General features: G+C 25.2%; 1 protein-coding gene across 2 annotated transcripts in view; it reads right to left on the bottom strand.

The window, feature by feature from the left end:
* Positions 1 to 23,803, bottom strand: part of LOC129966072 (calcitonin gene-related peptide type 1 receptor-like) — a 461,349-nt gene that overhangs the window by 247,923 nt on the left and 189,623 nt on the right. For both annotated transcript variants that reach the window (XM_056080437.1, XM_056080438.1), the window contains exon 2: positions 4,095 to 4,174. The gene's annotated coding sequence lies outside the window, so the exon portion shown is untranslated. The remainder of the gene's footprint in view (positions 1 to 4,094; positions 4,175 to 23,803) is intronic.

The following is a 23,803-nucleotide window of genomic DNA, read 5'->3' as shown; positions in this document are numbered from 1 at the left end:
AATATCCTTCTTATATTCACTTTTTTGAATTTAATTCAAATATAAATTAGAAAAACAAAAGATTGTTGACATGAAAAATTTCCATCTAATATTCACTTTTTTCCATTTAATATCTGCTACATTGTAAATAAAAAAATAAAGAAAAAAAAATCTTCAATCAGCTTATAGGACCAAAATTTATACTCCTGCATATTTTGTGGAATATATAAGGTTTTCATCTAGTTAAATTTTTAATCCCTTGAGAGACCTAAGAAAAAAATATTCTTATTCTTTGAGTTCAAAATTCTTGCTATACAAAATAAAATTCTTCTACCTCATCAGTTTTAATATTTGTATAACAAGTGTAAACGCTTTTAAATTTAAGATGTATCGTCCGCGAAAGCATTATAGACTTTATTTATCAGAATTTTCTTCCTTTTGTTGTAGTTAAGTAAAAATGGAAGGAAAATTTTATTTGTTCTTTTTCTCATTATTGTGCCAATATTTAAATATTTTATTAGAAAAAAATTAGTTTTATTATAGAAACTTTTCCTATCACATTAAGGTTGTGTGGCAATATCTAAATGTTTACCATTATAAAAAAGTGATATAATTTAGTAATTCTGTACCGTATATTTATTACATATCCATAGTATCATATTATAAATATGTTTTAAGCATATTTATTATTTATAAATCATTAAAGAAAAATCTATCAATATTATTAATATTTACTTGATAGGAAAAGTTTGTATTTGCATTTCTTCTTTACGATTTATATTTTTAGTGCAGGTTGTTTTCATAACAGAAGATCTAATTTTAAACTCTTAAGATCGTTTATCAAAAATACTCTAGAAGATTAATAAAAAATTGTGGACGTAAAATTGAATTAAAATACTAAAAGCTTAAGAGGTCATTCTTTTTCTTATCAACACTTTCATTTTTTTAATTACAAAAATTACTCAAAATAAATATGTGAAATTTATAGCAAATTGTTACTTTAATGGTTTTTTTGTTTTTTAACTTTTCTAAGGTAATGTTTATTCCTAGGTTAAAACTAAACAGTAATGATAACTCATGATTTTTTTAACTTAAACAATTCTTAAATTTCATATTTGATAAATTTGCTACACTTGAAGTTCTTTCAACTTGATTATAATTATATGGATAGTAAAACTATTTAATCATATATTTAATACAAAAATGTTATACAGATCTAATCGTAACTTAAATATCATATCAGAAGCAAATAATCTTTTATCATCAAAGTAATAAATAGTTGATACGCTATTTATTTACCTCTTTCGAGAGATTGATTCAAAATGGCATATAAATGGAAAAGTATAATATCAATCAATGGCATATAAATGGAAAAGTATAATATCAGTCTCTTATATACAACTTTCAGTATTATAAATTTAATATTATTAAAACAAATTCCTTTCAATTAATAATTTTCAGATAATATTTTATCCTGTTATATATTAAAGAAATATAAATTTGAATTTCAAAAAATAAAAATTTATAACAAATGTAAAAAATATGATATATTTATTATATATATTTAAAGCAAATTATACATATTTGCTTGACTACGGATAGATTGGATTGTTATGGATTTGTTTGACTATGGATAGCTATTTAATTTTTTAAAAAATCCTCCAACATTGCATGATTTTGATTGTCCATGACTGTTAAATAAACAATTATGTATGCAAATAAGTACTTATAATTTTTTCCCCTCGCCTATTTTGAAAAGAGAAATAAGTTCGAAATTTTTCAATCGAGTCCATGGTAATTCCAAAGGAAGATGGAATAAATTGTCAGTTTTCTTCATACTCATTTAAATAACTATTAGATATTTTTTCCTTCGATTAATATCCCAAATGTGAGTAATTTTAATAAATGTGTAATAATCATTTCGATAAGTCGTAATATCTATACTGCAATCAAAGAAGATCATTACCAGGAAATTGATCACTTTTTTAAAAATGATCCAAACCAACTCATTATGGAAATAACATACGACTGAAATTTTCTATCATTTAAATTAATCCTTTTATTCTTGTAATGGTTAAGAGTAAATGCGATAGTGATGAAATGACGCATTATTGATAAAGAAAAAGGTATATAAATGAAAAATACCTAATAACGACCTTTACCACATCAGAATTAAAAAAAAGCATTAAAGGTGAAAGACCTTAATCTTTTTTTTTCTTTCAAACATTTCTGGAGGAGTTACTTAATGCGTGAGCTATACATCTAAGTGAAAAAAGAAACTTATAAAAAAATTCGTTGTTAAATAATATGGACTTTATATGTAGAAAAATGTTACTTTGTAGATTTTCTTATTGTGAGTTATAACACAAATTCATTTAACAGAATGCAGTCTCTGTATGAGTCAGTTTCCATTTTTGCATATATTTTATAAAATCATATTTCATTGCTACAGCTTAAACGAACTACTGAATATCGAAACATATTTGTACTACTCTTGTAAAATTGTATTTAGTTTTGGTCTTTTCTCCGAACTTAAAAATTCCAGTAAACATAAGAGCACGAAATATCGAAAGACAGCATATAATATTCGAAGAAAAATGCATTCCAAATATATGTAGATTTCTAATCCGCTATGAAAAATTCTCAGAAATGTATTAAAAAAAAAAAAAACTAAAAAAGCCGCTTTCTGTTACATTTTGTATATTTTCTATCATCTCATACCTCGAAAAGACCCAATTTTCTAAAATTCTTGTAAATATGAGAACGAAATACTTTAAAACTGAGTTAGAAAGGTTCTCTTTTATGCAGATATAAATATGTGATGTACTGGTGTTTTCTAAAGTCTATGTAAACCAATAAATACGCCAGGAATATAAAAACAATTATTGGAAGGTCCACAAATGTCTATAAATAAATTCTAAATACGGACTTAAGCAGCAAATTTTCGTATCCATTTTCTAAATGCATCATTTTGAATATAAATTAAAGTTTATTTCGTTTCATATAATGCTAAGATGTCATTTATTTCAGTAATGTTCAAATCGATTATCGAATAATGCTATACTTGTTTCAGTGAGTTGACTAGATCAGGTCATTTCATTTTGTCACTTCATACACGTTATTCATGCAGCATCATGTTAGAAATGTTCTTTGTTTTCTATTAGAGTTATAAAGATGAGATGTCAAAACACAGTTTTAAGTTAATTTGCAGTTAGATGAAATGCACATGAATTATATAGCACTTTACTAAGAAGCCACGTAAATTTATCTCATTTTAACGCTTAAAAATTGGCTTCTATTCTATTCTACAGATCTTCTTCTACTTATTGATGTCACATTTCATCCCATGTTTATTTCTGTTTCTTAAACACATTTGTTAAATGTTACAACGAGGAAAAAAGAATGTATCGTTATAAATCAATTTTAAATAAACTAATTCTAACACTTGTTTGATAGAACGTGCAGACCTTTATAGCACTTTACCAAGAAACCATGTAAATTTCTGTAATTTTAACATTAATAATCTGCTTTAAGTCGGATTAACATATTTCAAAATTTTGAAACTTTATGTTAATAAAACAATTTATAGTAAAATATCTACGATCAAATAATGACCTTATACGTTTGAAAAATTATAAAATCACAAATAGTTCAGTCTATATATGAGATTATTTCTTTCTTAATTGCAGCTTAATACAGATAATTTTTACATAACTCTTTAGAATAAGGAACAAAGAAATATGAAGTTCAACAAAAAATAAAATTTGAGTGTTTGGTTTCCCGAATTTATCTTCGTCCCTTTGATACTTTTTTTTATAATAATAGATATGCAAATCTGCAAATTCTAAGCTTCTAAGATTTCAGCAATGTTTTCAGAAATAACTATAGTATATAACTATACTTTGGAAAATTTTATTTTAAGCTATTGAATCTAAATTATAAGTAGATTAATTTTACAATCCTTATATTTTAATGCAAAACAAATGATGAAACTCAAGTATTAACTATATAATTAAGAAATAAAATTATAGATTATCTTCTCATTTAATATAGTATATTAAATGTATAGATGTGGCATTGAGAACATTAATAAAACTTTGTGATAAATTATTTACCTTCAAAATTCATATCAGATTATTTCTTAAAAATTCTTTTTAGATGTCAGATTCTTTCTTTCCTAATTCTTCTTTCCTTGCTATAAAAGAAAGAAAAAAAAGTTTTAAAAGCAATATAAAATAAAATAATCATTAAAGTCATTTATTTGATGACTTTTGCAACGGCATAGTTAAAATATGAATAGATGGAGTAATATGACTATTTTTTTAAATTTTTTCAGAAAAATATATGTTTTATAAGTGAATTAAAATACATAACTCATATCATTCATTAATTTAATATGGTTAGTAAACCGGGAACGAAAATATTTATTTAAAGACAAGAATAAGGAAAAATATCTTTGAGAATTTATTTGAAGAAAAAAATCTCGAAAATAAAAGAAATGTAACATTAGATGTAATGAAATCGTTTCTTAAAGTTGCTGAAGGGAAAAGAAAAACTGACCTAAGAAAAAAACAAATTTTCATGATTTCCAGCATAATCTAATTTCTTCTTTTTTTCTTAGTAAGTAAAAAATGCATTAAATTTTTTTTTATCCTAATAACTTTATAATTCGTTTACTGAATTTAGAATGAATCATTACATTTACAAAAGCTAAAGGCAATCAGTTTTTCAATAAATGTATTAAGATTTCTTTCACAGTTTTAAATCTTTTTCTAGCGAAAGAAGGAGAATTAATCAAATAAAAAATTATTCATACCATAAGAGCCTTATATTTTGCATAATATGTTTTATTATATTAACAATTTTTAAAATATATGTATTATTTTAAAAATAGGTATATTTTTAAGATTTAAAAGTTATAATTTTCAAAGTATGTGAGATCAATTAGAACAATTTGAAATTACTTCTCTAGATTGACCTCTTTTTCAATTATAAATGATGTGATGGACAAGTTCTAAAACTAATTAGTGTAAAAACTCCAATGCGTAATAATTTTCAGTAAGACTTAATAAATAATGCTTTTTTTAAAATTAATTTGTTAATTTCCCAATCTCCGTTACAAATGCGTTCCAATTACCCCGAGATCTTCCAAATTACTCCAGAAACTATGACAGTTAGGAACGCATTATTTAGCTTCTGATCACCATATCGAATCGATTTGATGATATTTTTGAAATTATAAGACATTACTATTTGTTGCCCCGGAATTTTACAGACCCTTCACAATCATCCCTAAAGTTATATTTTTTTTTACTATCTTTTAATAAATTATTAATATATATAATTAATTCAGTTTTACTTAATGTCGCATATAAAACAGTATAACTATTTAATACCTTCAATTTGGATTAATTTAAAATCACTGTATCCGCAATTTTGAAGGCAAAAGTCGAAAAATGATTTTTATATAAACAGGGATTATTGAATATTACGAGAAGAAAAGGAAATAGATAAAAATTAGAAAAGTATTTAAAAATGTGTAAGGGCTACTAGCAATTAATTACAGTAAAATAATTTTAAGTGGAGTATTATGTGTCCTTTCAACTCCTTTCTTTCCTGTCATACACATTATCTATTACAAAAAATATGCTTCAGCAATAGGATCTGACTATATAGCTTCGAAAATCTCAAAATATCATTAATCATCAAAATAAATTTTGTTTTAGTCAAAGTGGTGCTCTTCCAATCACTCGCATTCAGTTAATCATCGCGAATTCTCTCTATTTATCTGTTATGCAAAAAAAGAATATTCATTCTGATACTTTCAACGTAATCAATCAATTTATATATGTATTAGTTGAAGAAATAACATATATGACCTCTAATTATTTCTTTCATATCCATAATCTCCATTTCTTATTGAAAAGAGTCAATTCAAATTACTCTCTCAGTATCTTGTTTCTTTCTTCCTCGGCGTTAGATCTCTTATTTCATTCTATACTTCACTTCAAACAGGAAAAAATTCGTTATTAATAACCAACTTTTATAAGTGAAAATAACCTGTATGTATATCGCATTGTAGATTCTTAAAAAATGTATTTTATTAATTTGGATAAAGCAAGGTAAATTATTCACAGAATGCTACAACTTTTCTACATTTAATATTTTTCTACTGCATATTTTCCAAATATATGAAAAATAAAGGTTTTTATTGGTAAAAAAGACTGTTCTTATTTTTACCACGATGAAATTTGTCGGAAGTATTTGAGAACATTATTTTGTTTTTCAAAAGAAAATCCGAAATGAAAATTTAATTTTAATCTTAATTGTTATATTTTATAGATGCAAGAGATAAATAGCTTTACAATTTACTTTGCATATTGCCGATTTAAGGAAAGAATAATTATACATAAGAAAGTATTGGTATCACTCTTTTTTCAGCACAGTTGCATCTAAAATAAAAAACGTTAGAAAATAATATTGAAAAATGTGGGAAGTGTGTTTCGTCTTTTTCTAGAAAGCGTTAAGAAAGCATATATTTCTTAGATCTTCACTGGTGCACGATTTCTAATAATTACGAATTCACAATTACTTTTACTGAACATAATTAATAAAGCTTCCTGAATAATAAATGTTGGTAAAAATTTGAAAGAAGTATTAAACTAATTTTTGATATATTTTTAACTTGATAATGCTTCTGAACTGGAATAGCAACTAAAAATTGAATGTTGTTAAAGTACTTTATAGAAAATTACAGTGAATGGATTAATTAAGAATGATTTAATTTCACTTTTTTTCACTGCATCTAAATTAAATAAATGTAAGAAAATAATATTGCAAAAGATGGGAAGTATTTTTCGTCTTCTAGAGAGCTTTTAGAAGACATATGTTTCTTATCTATTCACTGATGTGCGATTACTAATAACTCCATATTACCAATTACACTTCCAGAACATGAATGAAAATAAGGCTTCCTGATAAATTGCGTGATGGTAAAGAACTTTATAGGAAAATACACAATAAAGGAAAGAAACAAATACTACACAGAAATGGTATAAGATAAATAGACTAACCATACATTCTTTCTTTTAATTACATATTGTAGAAACAGCGAACATAATGCAATAGCTTATCAAATCAAGAAAAACAAACTAAATTCAATACATTGTAATATAATGTTGTTTTAGATTAAATGCCCAAATTTATCATGATTTATCCTATAGCCCTTATCAGAAACAATTTTTTTAATGTTGTTTTAAAGTTAACATTTCACATTAATTTTAATGACTTTATTTATGTATAACCATGAACAAAGAAAAAAAAAATACAATTTGATATGATCAATTTTTTAAATCTTTATTTTGGTCTTTGCGGTTGCAATAAAAAATTCTATCTTCACGAAAATTCAATTCTATCTTCTGATTTTAATACATTTTAGTCGAAAATAATTATAAAACCACTGAAAAAATGAGTTGTTTCTTAAGATTGTGATTTGCAAAATTAAATATTCATTTTAGATTATAGACCCTCTAGATAATGTATTTTTCCTTAAAAATAGTTGTAGTTGCAAAAGATGCTTGAATGCGTCCCAGTTAATATATATCATTATTTATTATTCATTAAATGTTACTTCATTATTTTTATAATTGATTCAATTTTTTTTTTTTTTTTTAATTTTCAGGCAGCCAAACTGATTTTTCGCAAAAGGTATTTTATACATAATATTAAGTTAATTTATACACACATAAGATTGTGGAATGTGGACATCGAAAAACATAAAGGCGAGTTTTAAATATATAATTAAATTGATCCAAACTAGATATACTATGTGCCTATTATTTATTTAAAAATTTCGATGTGGATTAATTATTTTTTCAATTAGAGTTACTTTTTTTCGAATTTTTACCTCAGACTTTTATTATAAAAAGAAACATTCTTCAAAATATAATTTCACAACCATAATTGTACTTTATGCCCATAAAATAAATATGATATGGTAATGAATAATCATAAATCTTCAACATTTTCATGTTTCTCGTAAATAAGATTTTAATTTTTAAAGATAATGTTATCTTTCAATGCTTAAATTGATTTCTTTAATTTATGAAATAACAATTATATGTTAAAATGAAAATTCAAATTAATTATTATTTAAAGACATATTTCAAACAAATGCATAATTTTAATATAGTATTAATATTTTATAAGTATTAATTATTTATAATTAGTTATTTTATTTATATAATATAATTTTATTTTAAAATTTAAAAATAATTTATATTAATTAGTTTATTTAATTAAAATTTAAATTATAATTAAATTTTAAATAATATAGTTTAATAATTTATATTAATATTTTATAATACAATATTTTATAAATATAGTATTAATATTTGAATGTAGTGCAGAATTTTAATGTATTTAAAATAAATGTAGAATTTTAAATGGTCATATTTCATTTATTAAAATTTTACTAAAATTTTTATGTTTTAAAACAATTAAATTCTTTAATGTGTTAGAAAAGTAATGTAATAAGTAATTTAATTTAAATAGCAAAAATGATTTTGATTGTACACTATACAATATAAACGCAAATTAATTTTAACAACCTGAACATTGAGTTATGTTGCAGCTAACAATGCATACGTGCTATTGCTTGCTAAAATGCAAAATTGAAATTGGATGTTATTTAAAAACAAAGATATATTTTAAACAACAAAATCAATATAAATGTAGAATTTTAAATTATCAGATTAAATTTATGCAAGATTTTATTATAAAATTTTATATTTTAATAAATTCAAAAAAAAACAAATCAAATTCTTAAATAAGAACATACTAGGAAAATTATGTAATAAAGGTTTCGATTTAAATAACAGGAAAGATTATGACAATATATTATACCATATAAACAGAAAGTAATTTTAACAACTTTAACATTTAGTTATGTTATAACTAACAAACTATATATGCTATTAAAATCTACCACAGGAAAATTTTTCATTCGAGAACTCCGGTATTCACCGAATTTCATCAGGAGACGCATTGTTTTCGCTTTTTTTTATCTTCAATAAGTTTTATCACTGTTCATCATATTGTTTTAAATCTTTTTTCATGTTTTCTTTCTTTTAATTTATTTTCCAATACGAAATTATCTTAAAAGAATTAGAAAAATTTCCTTGAGAGAAACTCCAAATTTTATGTCTGGATATTCTTTATCATACATTATATTTATTTCGGTAATCAATTTTCAAGAATAACTTTTAACATAAACTGTAATTAACTAAATCATTATATTGAGAAACGCTGCGTCGTTAAAACTTTGCTGATGATCAGTCGTGCTTTCTTTTCAAAACAATTTTGCAGCTGAAACTTTTAACTCATGAATTCATCCAAGCTCTAAAGGGCAGTTTGGCGATATAATGTAACCGACAAAAATTAAAATAGCATGGTACTGACATGCGTTAAATGAAAATTTGTGGAGGAAAGGATTCCATTAATTCTCTTAGATATTTAAACACAAAGAAGCTGCCTGATTTTAATAATCCATGTAATAAGTCAAACTAGTAAAGAATTAAATTGCAAACATAACTAGTTCAGTAAGTCCATGTATTTATTCACATTATCTTTATGAAATGTTAGGCAGAACTATACATAAATGAGTATATAATCCATCGAAGAATACTTTATAATGTTTTCATTTTTATTGTAGTGTACATGTTTTTCAAAATAATTTAGTAATTTTCTAAACCATTTTTGTTGCCCATTAAATTTATTTTCATTGAATGCATAGTAGATGAAACCGAAACAACGGGGATTTTCCTACTCAGACAGTTAAGTTAATTCGTCTTCTCATGTTCTAAACCATAGATTCTCACATTTTCGATCATTACTAACTTCTTAATAGAAAGCTGACCTAAAGAGACATACTTCATTCTCAAGAGGAATTGATACTCTTGAACACATACATTCCTTCTCAGAGAGACTTTAGAAGCCAAATAAAAACTTTTGTTTAGAATATGTATATATATAAATGAAACTTTTCAGAACTGATGCATACGCAAACTGAATGAACGTTAACAAACTGAATAACGTTCATGACGAAAAGGAGTTCATGATTAGATGAGCTGGAGTCCGAGCTGACACGAGTCTCTTTTTAGCGTATTGCGATTTTATATCTTATTGCTATCTCGGACTGGATGGAGACGTTAAAGTAACATTATATGCCTTCAAATTTCGAAAAAATACATTTAAGACTTTGTCACGACCTTCTAAGAATTGACTCACAACTCACCAGTGGGTCACAACCATCCAAGCATTGACTCACAACACACCAGTGTATCAAACCTCCAACCCCAGAAAATGTGTTTTAAATTTATTCGCAAATTGAACTTCTCCTCAATTTGATTCTCAAAGCTGATTATTCTTTTCCGTTCTGTAAACAACATGCACTAGATAGTTAGTGAACTATAAGCGCGTGCTGCTTCAAATGAGGAATATTAGCATTACTTGAATAGAGAAATATAGAATCCCAATGAAGGAATTCGTTTTTTTAATTGTGGAAAAATTGTCCGAAAGAAATGATAGGAATAAAAGCAAAAGTGAAAATGGCTGAAGGGAGATTTGTAAAATAATGAAAAGCAAGGTTCGTAATTCTACAGTCATTCTTGTAAGATCTCCGACAATTTTCATCGATTATGAAGTCCCAAATCAATCTATAATTGCTGACAGATATTCTATTAAGTTACCTGAATTCTTGATTAAGTTAGCTATTTTTTGAATTTGGCTAAAACAAATATAGTCATAACTGCCATCACTGTCAATGGCGAATACGTTACGCCTTACCGAGACATTCGCCCCATGCCTGAATCACGAAAATTGATTTCTCACCCTTGATTCGCTAGACTCTTTTCTGTTTCCTACCTAGTTTATACTTTATTTGTGGAGAATTATATCGGGGTTACCATGGATATCTTGAGCCTCTTAACTATTAAAAATATGAATAGCTTCTGATATTTCCTTTTCACATCTCTATGACTGTCGTCTGTCACCATGTTCATGCTATTTCAATTAATGAATTAAAACTTCCCTTCTGGTATAAATTTAAAAAGGCTAAAAGCTATTTAAAATCTAGAAATGCAGATTTGAAATGGCGTAGTAGTGATAGAGAATTACTAGGTATGATTTATGTTTGTCAAAAATGGTGATAAAAAAAACAGAAATTGTGGATATTATTTTACAGCATAATAACTACCTTTGGGAATCAGCTAATAGCCGTGAATATTGGTCGTGTTTTATTTCATTTAAATCTCTTATTCATAACATGATTTTCATGATCTACTCAAAAACATACTTTTAAACATCAAATTATGACAGGCCACAAGGTTTGTACTCCTACAGAAGCTAAAATATTTTCATACATTTGGTTATCTTATTTGATGAAACTTTGCTGTTGGAAATATGTATCTAATTGCAATAGCTAAGAAAATAAAAACTTGTTCATTTTTTTGGGGGGCGGGGCATTTCGCCATTATTTTCGCAGAATTTAATTATTAATTAATTGATTAATTTTATTTGAATTCTAATTCCATATAAATGTCGCCTGTTTACGGTGGATATGAAAAAAAAATCATACCAAGATTGAGTAGTATAAAAGGTAAGCTAAGATATCTAATAATGCATGAAATGAAGAATATAGGTAAATTATTAATACTAATTTAGAAAACTTCGCTCTAATTAATGTGCCAAATATGAAAAGTTATAGTTTTATCGAAAATCTGAAGACCAACACAAAAATAAGGCAACAGCGAGGCTCTGAAAACAAAGTCATAAAAGAGCACAATAAAAACAAACAAACAGAAGATATAATTCTTAAAGTTTTACACAAAGAGAAGATTTTTTTTTTACTATTTCCATTAGCGCCTGAACATTTGCTTTTTTTAAAGCGGGGAAGGTTGCTTCAATGTTTTCTGATAAAAATTGTTTTTAACAGCTTTTTATATTAAAACAATTTCATATTTATTCTGTTTAGATCTTTTAAATAATTATTGAAAATTCTCACCTTTAAAATTCACTTTCCTTAAATATTTTATTTAAAGTCTTTAAAATCTTTCTTCAATGTAACTTTAAGAAAATAATATTTTAAAGAAATAAAAAAATGCCATTCTATAATATAAAATAGCTAAAATTAGCTAAACTGAATCTCTTAAAAAATCTATTTCACAAAATAAAATAATTTATCCTTTTCAACACATCCAGAGAGTATATTCTTATACAATTTTTTCGACACCTACCTTTCGCAAATAGCTGTATCAAAATGCTCTCTGACATTAGAAACCTCCATGCCACTTTTAAGAAAAATAAAGGCAGGATTCTATTAGATGGAAATAAAATATTTGATACATTTTATAAAGCCTGTTGAAGAATTCTTTTTTTTTTTTTTTGAATTCCTATACGGCAACTAGAATAATTTAGACGTACATATGTTTGAAAAATGGCTTTTATTTCTAAGAAATATTGTTTACAGTAAATTGATAACGTTGGATGGAATTCCATTTCATTTTGAAATTTGAATAGATATAAACATTAAAAATCAATGTTTTTGTTTACGTACTACTCTCAATTTTCGAACATAGGATTGTTTATTTTCCTGGGATAGAAATCATTTGAATATATAAAAATAATCTTCCTAAATCGAATTGTATTCTTTATGGAGAAATCACAGAACCACAGTATCCCAGGGATAAAACAAATGCACACTTCTATTCAAAAATGAGTTGGAATTCGGAGTCATATTTTGTAAAAATCTCATAGTGCAAATTGGATGAAAGGAAAGAAAAATAAATGATGAATTCGATAGATGTTCTAGATGGTTCAAAATGCTTATTTAAAAAGCAATATGTGCATTGACGAGACAATCAAATTCTAGTTAACCAGTAAATTGCATAACATTGTTATAAATTAAGTTCAGTAATAACAGAAAATATTGGGCTATATGATATGATATATTTCCTTAGAAAGTTCGCTGATATGATTAAAATCTCCAATAAAGAATTTTGTATGCATGCTATTATTTGGTGTAGTATATTCATAAGCATATTTTTTTCACTTATGAATATATACATCCTCTAAAGATGATGTATTGTTCTGATCGCACAAAAATCAATCAATTCGAATTTCAGTTTTATGAATGATTCAATGTATAAACACATCGGTGGTATAATTTGAACTAAAATATCCAGCAGAATTCATAAATCAAGAATTTAGGATAATATATTTGTGGCATTTGTTGGTCGAAACGATCTTTAAACCCTTAAATTTTAATGGCGTATAATGGATGTCTATTTTTACTACTATATGGATGTGAGCCCATTTACAAAGAAGTGATCTACGTTTGCATTACACTTTACTTCAATAAGAAGCTCAATGTTAGCAAGCAATTAATTGATAAAGTAACAGTACCCTTATTAACACAAAATCTCCAACAACATTGATACGATACATTTACGACATCGGCCGATATTCAAAATATCAGGCAACATCATGGCGATATCATAGAATATATATTCGGCTAATATGGTACATCAGACGACAAATTCTGAGAAATACTCTTAGAAGCAGAACCATTGGATAAAAATTATAATCTTCTTCTTTCAAATCATGTTTCTTATCTGTGTCATGCTTCTATTCTTTAGGGCATTTGTGATCTTGAGAATCGAGGCACTTTAAATTTGTGAATGGTCGAATTTTGTTATGAAATATTGAGGTTAAAGTTTGAAATGTCATATAAGGATGAGTCCTTATCAGTTGAAGAAACAAAATTATCGTTATAGAGAAGCTTATTTATTCCAATGCTTCATTCGGAAACAATATCAGGCAGTGGTTATTTTGTGATTTATATCGCAATTTTGAAACGTAACTAGACCGGCATTTTCAACCGACAATAACCCCAAAGGCACAAAATGTCATTGTTACGACATTGGTTGGCATTTTGATATCTTGATGCCATTGGCGGGCATTCAAAACACTGGACAGGACCATAGGAATATCGTATAATATCTTGTGCTAATAGGGCTAATCAAAATTTCAACATCACAAAAACAGAAAGATGTTTGGTCCTCACCGTTAGAGGTTTGTTTGCAACTACAAATACACGAACACATTCATGGTCGATTTTACATAAAATAGGGTCTCGAGCTTAGAATCCTTCAATTGTGAAATCAAGCAATTATCATCAATTCACCAAGAACCTAATCTTTTTTATTTTATCCTGTAAGAATATTAAATTGTGAATATTTTGAACAAACTTAGTTTTACCATACGAAGACCAGAATTTAAAATTTCCGTGTTATTACTCTCAATAGTAGACAGAAGAATAGGATTGACAAAATGACATTAAATATAGGCAGCAAAATATTACAGTGGAATTACAAAAAAAAAAAAAAAATGCTCACTTTATATATTATTTATAAAATGATATTTTATTCCATAATCAAGTTAAGATAAAAGGCACAACTAAATTATAGAAACATTAAAATATTCTCACTAAAAGCATTAACAATATGTTTAAAAAATGCTATGCATATTATATCTGTATAATTATCATTTTAAATTATTTGGATTATTCAACGGAATATTAATTCGTAAATGAAAAAAAAATCGATTAAATAACAATTTTTTTATAGAAATTCTAAATGAAACATTCGTATTAATTGCAAATCTATATAATAGCTCTTCTATATATAATTCCAGTTCGAAATTTACATTTTTTTTAAATATCTGTAATAGTTATTAAAACATTCCATTTTGTTTTTATCAGAATAATGAGGTTTATTTCAATGTTTAAAAATAATTATTGCCATTTGCTGTTTGTTATTTGACACAAGATCCTTCACACTTCTAATTCAAAACTTTTATGAGTCTCTATCCAAATTGAAATAGATATTATAAACAAACTATAACTGTGACCGTATAAGGCAAGAAAAATGACTCCTGATGCTAAAATAAACATAATCTTCTTTTTCATTATGAAAAGGAAGGTTTTAATTCATAATCTTGCTTTCTTGAATAAGAGAACTGTGAATGTAAACTGTGCTTATGGTATTTTTTAGCTTGATAAAAATTAATAATGGATCCTTATTATTTCTTATTTAGGTGACAGTGAATCTCCTAAATAATGTTGTTTTAACATAAAATATAGTCGAAAATAAATTCAACTACGAAATGGAGAGTGTTTTTTCAGTGTTATACAAGTACAGTTGTTGGAATGGATTACATGTCTCAGCTATTTTATTAATTCATTTACACGTTTCATTTTGTTGTTATTAATAGCTAGTTTAGATATTCAGTTCTGAAAGGAAATGTCTAATTGAGATACAATTTAACGGCGAATAAAAATTCCATACATTTTATTATTACGATTGCGATTATAAAATCAAGCTAATAAAACGTACTTGAAATGTTTATAAGATTAAATAATATTATTGAAAAAAGAATATTTATGTTGTCGAGAAAGAAAATTGATATCTAGATTAAGGATCAAAGATAAGGATTATTATAAAATATATATTAAAGGAATTCTAGACATAGGATTAAATTTTTCTATCACATCGAAGCTTCTAGAATTTTCAAAAATAAATTATTTTATAAAATGTTGCCAATAAATTTTTAGTAACTTAAGGAGAAAACTAATTAAATAAAATAGAAGAAAATTTTGCTCAACGTTTTTCTAATGTTGTAATTTCACAGTAAGGAATGAAAGTAATTGGAGATTTTTTTTTCAATGCAGCAAAAATAAATTTTATCTCAAATACATTTTTCTATTATTGATAGTGAAACGATTTATATTTATTTCCTTTCAGAACGCAATTCTCATGACTTTGTTATTAAACAACATAAATCTAGTTTTGAATAAATAATTACTATTGATTAATATAAACTATAAGATAGATATTTTTTTAAGATTTCGTTGAGACATACTGAAGCATTTATTGAAAATTATCATAAATTATGATTCGAATTTAATTTTTAGTTTTTTTTCATGCTACAGTGCTTACTGTCATTTTAAAAACTATTTTTAAATAAAAAAATATCTTATTTTGGTATTGTAGTAGAATTGAACTAATTCAAAATTATGTTGTTTTAGGTAAAATGGTTATTCTAGGTATTAGTTGCAAGATTTTTATCTCTGTACTCGGAGTGTAATGACATTCAGCAGTTCTGCAGAGCCTATGTCGGATTTATTAAATACGAAAAGTAGCAATTGGATCAATAGAACATTTTAGAATATATGGTCAAAATAGAGATAAAAATAAAGAAATTAATTAGGACTTAAATTATATATCGTTTTCTTAAAGTTCATTATGCTTTCAACACATATTCTATTTTAAATAAATTTGTTGAGTAAAATCCTTTGTACAAATGCGCAGATAAACAAACGTAACCAGGTTCATGTTAAACGAAGTATGTAATCACATTGAAATAAGATGCTTAAACCTGACATTGCTGTTAAGGATTTTCTAGTTTATCTAGGAGCTTCCTCGATTACTTTGTTGATTAATCCGTACTTACATTCTTAAGTAAAGAAAGCGTCCTCTAAGTGTGCTTCCATTAAGTTTTTCAAGCATCACACCTGGCAACTGTTCATTTAAATTATTCGCTATCTATCTGGATAATTAGTAGAAGTAACTAATTAGTAATTAATTGTTACTAGGATAAAGGTGGCTTTTTATCTTTTGCTGAAGTCTTAAAATCTGCCACTAAGAATTATCGTATATCCTAAACATCGCACGAATTATTCATTGATAAATTTCTCTTGATTGGATTTTATGTGATCACATCTGAGTGTAAACATATAATAAAATGCTAAGATGACATCTAACATCTGCCATGAGCATTTATTTGACGACTAGTCGGTTTGGCAGAATTAAAATTTGTTAAAAACCTCAATTAAATATTTTGTGTAGCAACAAAAGAAAAAAGCAAGATAAAGTAAGAGTAGCAGAAATGCAAACTATTTAATTTCACTAAAAAATGGAATTTATTGTTGTAAAATACACTTGAAATATTTTTGAAAAAATAAATTAAAGATAGAAAAAATTTAAAGGCAGATTTTTTTTTAAATTTAAAGATGGCGTAAAAATTATTTTTAAGCAGTAATATTTTCGGAAGTAATGGACATCAAAATTTCGGTTTTTATTTAATGAATTAAAATGTGATAAACTTCAATCCGAGTAGGGCATTCCACCTTTTAAATCTTATATGTCTGAAGTTTGGGGGTTCTGTTTCAAAAGATACGGCCTTCTACTCACAATTACATTCACAAACAGATAGACTCAGACATATACACATTCATCTTTATTAGTAGAGGAAATAGACTTCTGCAAGGCACTTTATTTATCAGAGAGCAGGAAACCATCCAATAGTTCACATTGATATTGTGAGGTATCATTATCACTCTTTGAGGCACAGATTATTCACGTGATCGAATGAATCACAGTGCGCTTCACGTATGAATCATTACCCCTATTAAATTGTTGCTGAGAACGCAAAAATGGACATACATGAATTTTTTTTGTGTATTTTATAATTTTATTCCATGTTTATTGAAGATTCTTAGTTTCTTTTTTGTATAATCGATCTTTTTCTTAGATAATTGAAACCATTATCTTTATCGTAGGAAAGCATTGTTACAAACCTCTTGTTCCAACAAAGGTAATCATGAAAAATAACCCTAAATGCACATTTTAATCACTGCTGGATGTTCTACTGAATTTAAATTTCCTTTCATACTCTAATTCTACACGCAAAACATTATTTCTTGGAAGAGTTTTTTTAGAAATCTATTATTCACAAATTAAGAAAATCTTTTTCCAAGCTGATACCTAATGAACAATTAATTAATTGATATTAAATATATTGTTGGTTTTTTTTTTTTTTGCAATTCTTATTCTTTCACATTGTAAATAAAATCGGAGGCATTAAAATCTTTAATGGATAATATTTTAATTGAAGTTCCCGAGGCACGGATTTCTTTAAAAGTTTTGAAGAAATTAACGCATAGATATTTAATGTTTTTTTAGACAGTGTTTTTGGGGGGTGTAATATAAAAGAAGATTGTCAATAAAGATATCAATTGTAATATTAATTTTGCCGTCTGTCTATTGCTGTATGATAATGTTTTAAGGTATAAAAGTATCAGTTTATTTTTATCAGTGAAACGTAATTGTTGAATATTTTATGAATTATGTTGAATATTTATGCACTTCATATTCAGATGATTAAAAAAATCCACATATTTTGCTTGCGAGTAAAAGAAGAAATATAGATTTTCTGCAATTCATATAAATTTAGAAATAAAATATTTTCTTTACTGGTTGCCACAACTGGTACACAGCATGTTACACTCTTCGAATTCTTTGACATCACATAATTAAGAAACTGTAACAAATTAATTTAATATTCATTTGAAATTTGTTTGAGTTAATTTGCTTGCCGTTTGGAATTTACGAATTTATACTCTTTGGAAACTTCATCGCAACTCCCACAACATACTACAAAAATAATTTTGCTGTCGTTTCAAATTAGTCACATAATGTTAGTTATTTCATTAAATTTCTAAATGATAGTTTATTTCTCTCCCCCCTCCCAAAATTGAATGATTAGCAATTCAATATATTTTTAAAGTCTTAATCAACATTTTGATAAAATTTACCTTTAATAAATGTATTTATTTCATTGCATTTTTGGATGAAAATTCATCTCCGTTTCCCCCACCCAAATGGACTCATATGAAATTCAATGGACTTTTAAAGGCTTAATTAACATGTCAGATATAGATGACATTTCCCTAACGAAGTATTTTTGCACTGTTCGTGAACACGTACCCTGTGCTTTTGTTTGCAAAAAATAGAAGATTCTACTGAAGAAAAATCAGGAAACAGTTTTCTTGACTGGTCAACCATTTATTCACATCGATCCACCCATAATTTTTATACAATTTCCGATAAGCAATTACATATCACGAATATTTCTTAAAGACAATCAAAATTATTTTCTTCATAAGTTACTAATTCCATAAAAAACTCACTGGGTTTCCGCATAATCGTTAAAATAATCCTGCCCTGTTTTTTTTAAAATAAAAAAGACTGATAGCACACATTCCACGTGAACGTCTACTTTTCTTGACTGCCAAGCAAACAAGAAATCTTTTCTGCATAACGTTCAAGTCAACGGGAATTTGCTGTCTCTGGGGTTAAAAAGGGGAACTAATCCTGACATAACATTTTGAAAAAAATTATCTTTAATAAATATATTTGTTTCGTTAAATTTTTAGATGTTAATTCATTTCCGTTTTCTCCCAAATGGAATCATATGAAATTCACTAGAATTTTAAAGGTTTAATTAATATTTTGATAATTTTTTTTAATAAAGTTGAATAGTATATAAAGTCTAATACATTTTTATAGTTTACTTTAAATAGACTAAAATTGATTGCATTTTTTTTAAGTAAAAGAAAACAAAAAGCTTACCAATCTTTCTTTAAAAAGATATATTGGGTACATACGTTTTAGTGTTCGAATTATAATATTAAATGTAGATTTTGGAAATTTCAAGCATGGACCTGTAGATCAATTACATTTAGCTTTTAAAATAATTATAGTAACCTAAATATGACGAACTCTTTTTTTATTCCTTATCAGATTTCATGTATCGATGATAAGAAATGAAATATTCTCAAAATTATTTAATTTAATTTTTTCGCAACATATCTGATATAATTCTAACAAAAAAGCAGTAAATAAAAAGCCTTCTGAATGATTTATAAATAAAATAACCTTCATTCTAATCTTTTTCCTAGACAAAAACTTTACTCACGAATATCATTTTCATCCACTTTACTGTTCGTGCATATAAAGTGGAAATAGATATGAAAAATAAATTTTCAAAAAGTCTTATATTTCGCTTGAATAGAAACTCAATAGTTACTATATCATAACAATTAATTTATTCCTGAAAAAAAACCTATTTTATATGCAGTGTCTATCTTATATTTTTAATTAACGATCTCTTTCAATATATTCTAGTGCATATCAATTTAGGTCAGATTTCTCTTATATCAAAAAATAAAAAGAAAAAAAAGGAATAAAAATATTTCTTTCAAATAATTATTTTTAGTGTGTCATTATTTGTTATATGATATAGAAAATACAATAAAAAATTTGGAACACTTATTTTATGTATGCAAAAAAAAGATAAATGAATAATGGACATAATTTGTTTCAGAAATAGATGATATTTTCATCTTATGATATGTGAAATCTCTAGAGAAACTTAATAAAATCAAAGTGATTTTTTAAATCAAAATTTGTATCACATTAAAATTAAATTATGTCTACTTGGTGTATTTCAATAATAGTCTAACAAATATATAAAATTCTTAAAACAATATTTTATATCATCTATGCAAAATGCAAAAATGTATTGAATACTTTTTTGTGATAATTGGCATACCCAAAAAGAAAATAATGTCTCCTCTTTTATGAAAATAATTGAATATTTATTGCACTGAAATAAAATATTTTTTGATGAAACATTTTTGTTAAAATATCTTTTTGGGGGCATCTTTTAGATTCTTCTTGAGGAACGAAATGAAGTGTTAGTTTAAAAGATCTTTTTTTAGTTAAAATGTGAAGATGCTATATAAATTTTGTCTTCATATATTATTTCATAAAACTTGAAAATTTTTGTAAAAATTTGGGAGATCATTTTTATGGTTGTAAGAAAATGCACATTTATTTTAAAAGAATCTACAAAAACGTTTTTTTTTTGTTTGTTTATGTTGCGAAGGTTCGTTGTGTTGTTAAAAGCGACTAATAAAATGTAAAAATTCAGTTTCCAAAAATTAATTCATTGTCTTCTGTGATTGACGGCTTAAGTTTTTGAAAATATTTCAAAAGAAACCTACATTTTGAAAACAAAAATGTTGATTATTGAAATTATAACACTATTTATATATTATTTAAAAATGTGGTAATTGATTATATATTATATTAGTTGCACTATAATGTGGTAATTCATTCAAAGTACAATTCAATTTAAATTTAAAATAAAATTAATCTTCCAATCAGGATTTGGCAACACTAATATTTATTTTTCAATCTTCGATATTTTCATTTATTTTTAGTTTTCCTACTTTAAGATAATAAATTGCTAAAATATTTTAGCGATTATTAGATCGATATTTTTTTATAGTTAATAATCGAAATAAAATATTTTTCTCATAATTTATCACAGAAATTGTTTTAAAATACATCATAAGTATTTTTGAATATCAAAATATTTTACAAACAATAAAAACTATTTTTATTTTTGTTTTACACGTAAAATAATATTTTTTAATTCATTGGATAGGAAATAGATTTAATACTTTTGAATATATTATCTCTAATCTATAACCAAACGATTATTGTTAGACATGGAATTCATTCAGTATATGACTGAGAATTTTCTTTTGCATATTTTTCTTCTAAATGGTATCGCATTGCTGTTCTAATTATATCGTGCAACTAAATTTTGGGCCATATTATCATTCCATTCATAATGCAGTATTCCTGATTCCTTCTAACATATAGAAAATCTTTACAAAATTAAGAAAATTAAATGTTAAAATGGATATATAAGATTTGGATTTCAAAATATTATTAAATTTATAGCAGCTAAATATTAAACATTTTAAAATATCGAAAAAAAAACAAAAACTATCCACCAAATTTCTGCTCTGAACCTAGTATATTTAGTCGTACTATTTAGAAAAGATTTTGTTTTTTTAAATCCTGTTGGAAAAATATATAAAAAAAGTTTTTTTTTTAATAAGAGTGAAACATTTATATTAAGTTTAATATTTTTGCTGAGAATTAGTGTCTTTTAAAAGTTTTTTTAGAATTTATAGAATATTGATATTTTGAAGCCTTTATTAGAATATACGAAATATCGATGTGTTTATAAAAATTTATTAATATTGATGTGCTTAAGAACTACTAAGAATACACAAGATATTTATTTCTTTAAAAATTTCTCTAAATCCATGAAATATCAGTATCTCTGAGAATCTCTTAGAATCCATGTGATATAGATATTTTTAAGAACCTCTTCGAATATATAGATTATTATTGTTTTGAATAATTTTTCAGAATCTACAGATTACCACTGTCTCTTTTTCTAAGAGGTATTAGTTTCATAGAATAAAATAAATACAGGTGGTATTATAAACATAATATAAAATAATTACATGAATTAGTGATTACAATTAAATAAATTAACTGGTTCAACAAAACTGGTTCTAGTTTTCTGTTCATAAAATAACAATAGTTAAACCAAAAAAAATACAGGTAGCACATATGGCACATTTTCAAATTTTTAGAGCTTAGATTTACTATTAAATAGCTAAATTTAAATAATAAAAATTTAGTTTTAATGTTTATAAATAGGTTTCAAGATAATAGAGTGTATGATTCATAATATTTTTGGAATAAATATTATTTACAAGAGATTTTATGTCCATTTTCCTACTCTTCTTTGAAACTTTGTTCCTCAAATCAATTTACAAATAATCGCGTATGAATCAAATGATAGATCATTGAACTGTTAATATGATTTTCCATGGTTTGAATCCCAGCCGCTACAATCTTATCTAAGAGTTGACATTTTAAATCAAAATGTGTTTTTTTTAATTTATGCATATTCTAAATTTCGAAGGTCTTTAATATTCTTGATAAATATTTTAGAAAAATCCACGATTGTATAATTTCTGAATGCCACAAGTTGTACGTGGGTATGTAAGAAGTTGCTTTAAGTTAATACATCTATTTCGTTGATAAATTTTATTCGACTCTTCCTGCCATTTTCCAATCAATATATCGGTGTGTTTTTTTTACATGTGAATACAAAAGTTGTGACTGATAATTCGCTTATAAAGTAATTTACTTTCAAATAACAGATTTAAGGTGAACAATTTTTCTTTTTAGTTTATTCGCCTTCTGTAAGAAAAAAAAACTTTTATTTTACGAAGAAATTAACTATTAAAAATAGAAGTATCTTTTCTATTTTTTTTATTTACACAATAAAAAAACGTTCATTTTTAAAACGTTAGTTGCATATATTTTTAAAACGATAATCGGTTAGAAAGCTTCTGAAAAATGAAAAAAAAAATTATTATAGTTCTAAACTTAATTATTGTTAATAAATGAGAAAAACATTATGAAAAATAGTAGTGATAAAAAACTTTCATGAAGAATGTAATAAGAAAAAAATCAATGACAACAAAAACTCTTAATAGTATAGTTGAACATATTTTTTAAAATTGAAATGGATAAAAGAGAGAACAGAAAGCTTGATTTTCATTTTTTCAAGTGTATTTATTTTTTAAAAAGTAACGTTTAATCTATTTTTAAACTGTTATTCATTTTTTCATGCATTTCTTCTAAATACAATATTTTTATCTTTCAAAATGCCATATGTTATTTCTTATTTTTTTAAATATCAAATCGATGGAGAATTATTACATCAATTTTCTAAAAAAATGATGGAGCTATCTTTTTTTTTTTTAATATCAGAATAGCGATTTTTTTTGCACCAAATGCAATTTTTAACAATAAAAAAAAGCAACAAAATGTACGTGTCCGATTAAAAAATGTTATTTAAAGAATATTGTTAATGCCTTGAATTAAAATGAATATATCTTAAATATTTACCATTTTTATACAGAACATAAATATCATAAATAATTTGTTTAAAGTATACAATTTTGCATTAAAGAAGTTTATAT

Source organism: Argiope bruennichi, chromosome 4 (genome assembly GCF_947563725.1).
Source record: "Argiope bruennichi chromosome 4, qqArgBrue1.1, whole genome shotgun sequence".
NCBI classification, from domain to species: domain Eukaryota; kingdom Metazoa; phylum Arthropoda; class Arachnida; order Araneae; family Araneidae; genus Argiope; species Argiope bruennichi.
The sequence above is the reverse complement of the archived record's forward strand: the minus strand, read 5'-3'. Positions and strand labels throughout refer to the sequence as shown.